The sequence below is a fragment of the Tuber melanosporum genome (genome assembly GCF_000151645.1).
Source record: "Tuber melanosporum whole genome shotgun sequence assembly, scaffold_2, strain Mel28".
NCBI lineage: Eukaryota > Fungi > Ascomycota > Pezizomycetes > Pezizales > Tuberaceae > Tuber > Tuber melanosporum.
The window spans coordinates 2,134,987-2,143,650 of NW_003298863.1; positions in this window are offsets into that span (position 1 = coordinate 2,134,987).

Below are 8,664 nucleotides of genomic sequence, written 5' to 3' on the forward strand. Positions count from 1 at the left end.
AATACTTAAAACAAACCAAGTATCAAAGCGATACTTAAAGCAAAACATAAAACAAAACCAAGTATCAAAATGATACTTAAAACAAACCAAGTATCAAAGTGATACTTAAAACAAAGCATAAAACAAAACCAAGTATTAAAACGATACTTAAAACAAAACCAATAACCGAGTACCCGTACCGGTTACAGTGTGGGTAAGTTTGTCGGTCATCTTGTTAGGGTCCCACCAGTGTTGCCTGCCCTCCTCCCTAAGCCCTTGTCCCCTACGGTACCTGATAACCCTCCTTTTCCCGCTCTTAAGAAAGGCTGTCGTCAGTTCCTCCTAAACGTTTGGACCAAACAATACCTCCCCCCTCCCAGATACATCTACTCGCCCACTCTGTCGCCTCACCCCTTCATGGGCTTGGGGAACTTCATAGCAGGCAGGATCCACCAGATGAGGTCAGGAAAGAGCTACCTGGCCGGCCACCAATCATGGAGAGACCCGGACACCCTCGAAACGTACCCCTACTGCGAGGAGGAACCTGAATCCTTCCACCACGCCATTCTCAAATGCCCATCACTTAAAAGAGCCAGAGACATCCACCTCCAGGGAGTCAAGTGCCTTGATGAAGGAGAACCCATCTGGACATCGCCCGAACTGCTTCATGGCCTATCCGCCTACATAGCCGCCACCTCGGTTGGCTTCCTCCCAGACATGCCTGCAATCAGATACCCCTTCTCCGAGGCCTGACCAGTCGAGAACCCCGTTCCCTCACTTGTTTCCTCGCCCTCGGCCTAAGCTATTGGTGAAAGAATACTCTTTTAGTTTCCTTGCTAGTAGGATTTCTTTATGTTTAGTTTGAATGTTTCCCTTTATAGTTAGCTGTTTATGCGCTTTGCGATATGGGTTGTTCACGCTTATTGCAGGCAATAGTTTAGTTTCCTTTGCCTTGATTGCTTTGGGATTAAGGTTTTATTTCTGCCATAGCTGCTACTGCATGTGAGTTCTTGTACCAAAACAATGAATACATGATTATAAAAAAAAAATAAAAAAAAAAGGACGTCCAGTACAGCACACTCAGTCGCTCCTATTTTCCTCCCACATAGTTTGGTAATACCACGTCGGCTATCATGGGCCCCCCCCACTCTCCTCTGCCCCCTCAATGGTTCCTGCCTAGGGGCACGGTTAACTCTTCCATCCTCTCCCGCTTTGGCCTCACTTGTTTTTTGTCTGCTTGATGGGGGAGTTATCTGGGCCCGCCCAGTAGTCCTGTCTTGCTAATAGGGGCTCGCTTAGCTTTGGCATGGTCGGTTTCCTCTCTTCACTTCCAGACGGCGCTGGATGTGGTAGATGTCCTTCTTCCCACTTGCACGATCTCTGTTGGGGAATGCATCAGTTAGTAACTTCACAGTCTATCTCGCAGTGAGATTTGACCATATCCTCCAAGTCGCTTGGTTCAAGTTTGGTTGCCTTCCTCACCTCGCCCTTCTGCCTCCCTACCGCTGGTGGGATTCCTTCCACTAAGTGACGCTATCTCTCAGAGAACAAGAGACTATATGAGAGACGAGATAATACGGAATCAGTTTGGTCTACGGTTGGGTTTGCACAGGCGCCGTCAGCCCTGCCTCCAGTTTCCACTTTGGTTGCATCCGCTGGCATCCTCCTGCCTTTCCTCCTTGGCTGGTACCCTACAACCTCCTCTCTCCGCCATGTAGTGTTCCTGGGATTCAGCCTGCCGCCTGCCCATAGTCGATCTTTGGTTGGCACCCTACTGCTGGGCGGCATCCCCTCTGCCAGACATCCACTCCTTAGACCTGGCACCATGGCCTCTATTCTCGATTAGCGGGCCATGGTATAACACTACTTCTGTGGCTTAGCTAGTTGGGGGCGCTTAGCCTTAGGGCTCTTCGCTGGCCGCCCACTTCGGAGGCAGTTCTTTAAAAACGGCAGATCTGGTGGTACGGTAGGCAGTTGTTAATTTCTTTTGTAGCCCTTAGGAATCTAGTTGTTTACAGGATAGAGTTTTTCTGTAACCGGTACGGGTACTCGGTTATTGGTTTTGTTTTATGTTTTGTTTTAAGTATCGCTTTGATACTTGGTTTGTTTTATATATCGTTTGATACTTGGTTTTGTTTTATGTTTTGTTTTAAGTATCGCTTTGATACTTGGTTTGTTTTATGTATCGTTTGATACTTGGTTTTGTTTTATGTTTTGTTTTAAGTATCGCTTTGATACTGAAGAAGTTTTACCAAAGTGTATCGCTTGATACCTTTGATTAGTTTCATTCATGCTAGACATGAACAGATTTGTGTATTTAAAGACCGCCTGTTTCTACCATAGAAAAGGCAGAGTTCGACAGACAGTATTTCAATATACTTGGTTGAACGGTTACTTCATTGTCCCCCAGTACGCCCTCGAAGCCTCCTTTGGTTCTCAGCTCTCGCCTCCTCTCTGGAAGAGCAGGCCACCTGCCAACTATCGTACCTATTACCGTTAACGTGATTAGCACCTTGCGAACACGTTACACTTTTGTTTTATGTTTTGTTTTAAGTATCGCTTTGATACTTGGTTTGTTTTAAGTATCGTTTGATACTTGGTTTTGTTTTATGTTTTGTTTTAAGTATTGCTTTGATACTTGGTTTATTTTAAGTATCGTTTGATAATTGGTTTTGTTTTATGTTTTGTTTTAAGTATCGCTTTGATACTTAAGGAGTTTTACCAAAGTGTATCGATTGATACCTTTGATTAGTTTCGTCCATGCTAGACATCAACAGATTTGTGTATTTAAAGACCGCCTGTTTCTACGATAGAAAAGGCAGACTTCGACAGACAGTATTTCAATATACTTGGTTGAACGGTTACTTCTTTGTTCCCCAGTACACCCTCGAAGCCTCCTTTAGTTCTCAGCTCTCGCCTCCTCTCCGGAAGAGCAGGCCACCTGCCAACTATCATACCTTTACCGATAACCTGATTAGCACATTGCGAACACGTTATATTTTTTTAACCTCCGCAAGTGGTTAAGAACCTGTCCCCGGATTTAGGCCTGATCAACCTATCAATATCCACCTCAGAACGCCAGCGGAGAGAAGCGGCAGAATCACAGCACATTCGGCTTCATCTCAAACCCAAGATAGAGTCTTTGACAACCAGGAGTGGGAAGCAAATCCCACGGCAAGACCTTACAAGGAAGAAACAACCCCGGCGCTCTTTTAAAGAGCCAGGCAATCCTGCAAACACGGAAGATACACAACCTCATGGAGAATTCCCTTCTACTCCAGCAAAGAAGGCTTCCTTTGAACCTCCAAATGACCCCGAATCTAGTAGCGAATCAGATATGGCTAGCACAGGAGGAGGGCCTTTAGGAGGAGGGAAATCTCAGGCAAGGCCAGAAGAAGAGGAGGTACCCGCAGCATTTGAACCCCCTAAGTTTAAACTCCAGCCTGCAGCGAAGTTCACAGGAGAAGGGAAAGACCTCAAACCTGAAGCCTTTGAACGATGGGCAACAGAACTCTCACACTTCCTACTCTTACAAGGAAAAGATGTGGAAGACCCTACAACCGGACTTATCATTGGATCATTCTGTGAAGGAAAGGCAACCGACGCATACCACCAATGCTATAAGGATTTCAGCGGGAATGTAAGATTAAGAGGATCTACAGTTCTCGATTACCTGAAAGGACGATTCCAATCCTCTATAACCAACGACCTCCTATACAACAAATTCAACCAGCTCCAGCAAGTTAATCGGAACGAACGCCATGTCAAGTGAATCACCGATGTGGCTACGGACCGAATAATGTATAAGGACCGAATGGAGAGAGGAAGTATCTCCAAATACATCCTGAAGCGACGATTCTACGACACCATGCACCCTCCCCTAAGGCGAGAAGTAGAACCACTCGAGGAAGATGGCGATGATATTGCAGTAATAATTGCAAGAGCAGAACGAAAGGACGCCATTCTCCATGAGACCAAGGCCTACAAAACACAGACATCCTCTAATAGGAACAGCCAGCCACAACACAAAGCCTCCAGCAACTCTGAAGACAATACCCCACGGGTTTTCAAGAAGAAAACAAAATCCTCCAAAGAATCAAGGCCTCAAAAAGGAGAATGTTTTGAATGTGGAAAAACAGGGCACATGGCAAAGAACTGTCCTACAAACAAAGGAAAAGGAAAGGCAATTAAGCAAGAGGCGTCGGCCAACAATGTTGAAAGCGATAACGCCCAATCCAGTGAATATGAACAAATCCATATCGGATATATAGATGTGGAATGCAACAGTGTTCGACCTCCGGCTACATTCAAAGCACACACCGCTCTGGAAGGTACTATCCTGATCAATGGCAAAAGGGCTCGAGTCCTATTCGACACTGGCGCAATTGGAAGAGATATGATCAGTAATGCCTTTGTCTCAGTCCATGGACTCCCGACTCGAGACCTTAACCAACCGATACCAGTCAATATGGCAGTAAAAGGATCACGATCCACAAGCCATAAAACCTGTAGTGTGACCATTCGACTTGGTTCTGCAGTCCTACCCCCCCAGGAAATGCTGGTTGGAAATTTAGCCAAATACCATAACCCAATAGGCATGCCATTCCTGAATCACCACAAAGCTATAATCAGGTGTGGGGAATCAACTATCGATTTCCCAGATCAGAAGGTCAGAGCCTCATGCAAGCCAACAAGCGGAGAGTACCGAGCCGCAGTCTGTGAAATAACTGTCCTACGACTATTGGATGAGTACTCTGATGTTTTCACTGATCAAATACCGGATGAACTACTGCCTATGAGAGATGTAAATCACCACATCCGCCTCCGAGACCCCTCTAATCTAAAAAACCAACCCACCTACTCTATTCCTGACGCATTCAAAAGCCCACTTTGTGATTGGATCAACCAACAACAAAGAAGACGAGTCATCTACCGGGCAGAAGCCCCAGGTGCTGCTCCTATGTTTGTTCAACCCAAAGCAGATGGTAAAAGAATCCGCCCCTTGGTTGATCTCAAGCTACGGAACGAAAACACGGTTATGGACAGCTCGGCTATCCCAAACCAAACCCAAATCCTAAATGCAGTTGGACGGGCTAGATTCCGAAGTAAGATTGACTTAAGCGATGCCTACTTCCAAACAAGGATAGGTCCAGAAAGTGAATGCTACAACAGTTTCAAAACACCCTTCGGAAGTTTCATTAGCCGCGTTATGTTACATGGTGATATGAATGTGCCCGCCACCTTTATGTGAATTATGGAAAACCTCCTAAGCGAATACCTCCACCATTTTGTTTGGGTTTACATTGATGATATTCTCATCTTCTCGAATACCGAAATAGAACATGCCTACTATATAGGACTGGTTTGCACCAAACTAAGGGAAGCTAAATTCTACGCTAGCAGAAACAAGTCAATTCTGTTTGCCGATAAACTCGATATCCTAGGACATGTCATAGATGATGAAGGAATACACGCAGCCCCTAGAAAAATAGCCTGTTTAACGGAATGGTCAACACCCCGGAATTAAAAGGAACTCATGCGATTCCTAGCACTAGTCAACTATATTTCCCAGTTCCTCCCACACCACGCCACTGTGACAGCGCCGCTCACAGACCTTACCTGCAATGCAGAATTTGTCTGGACCCACACCCATGACTAAGCCTTTACCAACATCAAGGAATTGATTAAAAACGCCAACATTATTCAACCTATCGACTATAGTAAACCAGAACCGATATGGCTGATTACTGGTGCATCGGATGTTGGAGTTGGAGCATGGGTTGGGCAAGGGGCCTCCCATGAAACGGCAAGACCGGGGGCATTACACAACAGGAAGTTCACTAACTCACAGATGAACTATGGAACAACAGACAAGGAAGCCCTTGCTGTGATTGATGCTCTCACCGCTTTCAATTATATCCTGATGGGCAATACCTTCACTATTGTTACCGACCACCAACCCCTCACCAATCTTAAAACAGAAATGATACCCGGAAGGAGAAGAACAAGATGGATAGGTGAAATCAGCAAATACAATGCAAAAATCATCTATACCCCGGGAAGAACGAACTATTTAGCTGATACTCTCTCCCGCCTATATGAGAATCAAGACATCGCAGACGCCCCTCTCGTTCACGACCACACAAGACAAAGCGAGGACAGCCCTGACGACACCTCCTATGAACAAGAACGATCGATGGCTACCGCCAGCTCTGCCGCTCCCTCCAATCCTTTCTCTTACACCATGTACAGTACTGCAGGAACAGAACGAGGAAAGGTCATTGATGAAGAATGGAAAGACAATTGCACGCTCCGCAGCACACCTCCTCATGAACTTGAACAAAGCAGACTCCACTGGTCCCACTGTTATCACGACACCTGCACTTTTCACCAGACTGAGATCAAGTTTGGCAACAGATACCAGCGACCGTACTATATACCTGCTGACGATTCCAAAAACACCAGCTTCGACACCATAGAAGGAGCAGAAGAGATGATTAATGAAGATGAATTGACCCAACCTCCTCATGCCCTTAATCCGGTTCCAACACGATACCATGGTCTTGAAGAACTCAAACAAGCAGCAGCCTACCTGGATGCAATATCCTATTTACAACCCCCACAGTCAGCCCCGCCATCCTCTCCTCCCATTATCGATTCACAACCACTCTATGGTGGACCATTTCGAGTATATAACAATGGAACCATTATTTCGGTCATACCCCCTACTATTCCTGAGCATCGGCGTCAACTCTATAAACCCTTTGAGGAAGAGGAAGCCCCTATCGAACCAACAAGAGGATCCCTAATCGCGGATGAACGAGATGTTAGATCAACCACAGAAGAATTAACCTCCTCTTTCCGAAGCCAAATGATAGCAGGATATCGCCATGACCCGATTTACTTCAAAGCCATGGATAGCTCCAGGCATGGAGATCTTGCTCCCTACAACATATCAAACGGAATGGTCTATACCAGCACCCGTTATGGTGAACGTTGCCTATACATACCAAAGGGCCATATGTTCAATGGAATGACTATTAGAGAATATGTCATATCCGAGATTCACAACAAAGGACACCACAGTGCGGACCGCAACCTTCAATATGCTTCCGAATATGTTTACTGGCCCGAGATGCGCAAGAATTTCCGTGATTTCGTCAAACAATGTGAACTCGGCCAGGTAAACAAGGAGCGAACACAACTACCTGAAGGAAAAGCACAGACCCTCCAACTACCATGGGAAATATTCGAATCATATGCCAGCGATTTTGCAGGACCATTCAATAAATCCGCTGGATATGAAACCATCTTGGTAGCTGTGGACCGATTCTCTGGATACACATGGCTCATACCAATGAAGCTTACCGATTCCTCCAAAGACACCTGGAATAACCTCCCACGATACCTGTTTACCCCCCATGGGTACCCCTTATCTATTGTCAGTGATGCTGATCCCCGCTTTACCGCCAGATTCTGGAAGCAAACCTTGACCTCTCTCGGAATAAACCACATCATGGCTGCCCCTGGACATCATGAGACAAATGGCCAAGCAGAAAGAAGGATCCGCGAAGTTAAGACCGGAATTAGGAATATGATCGATGAACGACAAACCAACTGGAAACCAGCCCTGGTTGAGCTCGCTGCATATATCACTACCGGACATTCAGATACCTTGGGGATGTCACCATACAAGGCAGTCTTTAGCCGTCAATACCCCCTCCTACCTAAAACACTATTTAAGAACTCCTCAGTCCCTGCCTCTGATGACCATCTAAACCGCCACCAAGCAATTCGGAACGATGCCTTCCAAGCTGTTAAGGCTGCCCTATTCCGAAGCACCACTACTGCCCAGAAATGACGATGCAAACATGTTCCCATCTCACCAAGAGACATGCTCATGGTTCACGGTAACATGTTCATTACAAAATGTCGGACGCAGCAAGAAACTGCAACCCCGATGGCGGGACCCTTCAAAGTCATATCCTTTAACGAGCATACAGAGAACTACACTGTCCAGATGGATGGACACATGTACCGCCGCAATACTGCAGTCTTTCACGCCTCAGCTGTCAAGCGATTCCATCCAAATGACGACTCCAAGTTTCCTGGAAGAACCCACTCTCGGCCTGCACCTATCATCATCGATAAGAAGGATGAATGGGAAGTTGAAGAAATCAGAGACCACCGCATTTGGCATGGAAATGATCAGTTCCTAGTCAAATGGAAAGGATATCCGACCAGCGAAAACAGTTGGGAACCACTGGAAGGACTAGAGCACGCTATGGATATGGTGAACGGATGGTGGAAAGACAACGTGCTAAACGAATCCCTCCCCCCAACAATCAATTATATCACCTTGTGCTGGACACCTACAATGCCAGAAACTGACCGATGGCACTCCGAACTCGAAGCTAGAGATGGATTTTGGGCACCATACTTTGAGTCGGAGTTCGAAAGCAGTGATGAGGAAAATCAAGCTATAGAGCAGGCCCTCGACAACTTTATCTAGTCACCAATCACCATCCGAATACCATAACGATGTCAAACTATGTGGAGCTCAATGTGAGGCAGCGACAACAGGTTGTTCAACTGTTGTTGAACCGCAATGTTATCCAGCTTGAGGACTATTTCGAAATCCTCTGGATTTACTACTGTCCTGATTGTCGTATCAATAGCTTGGGT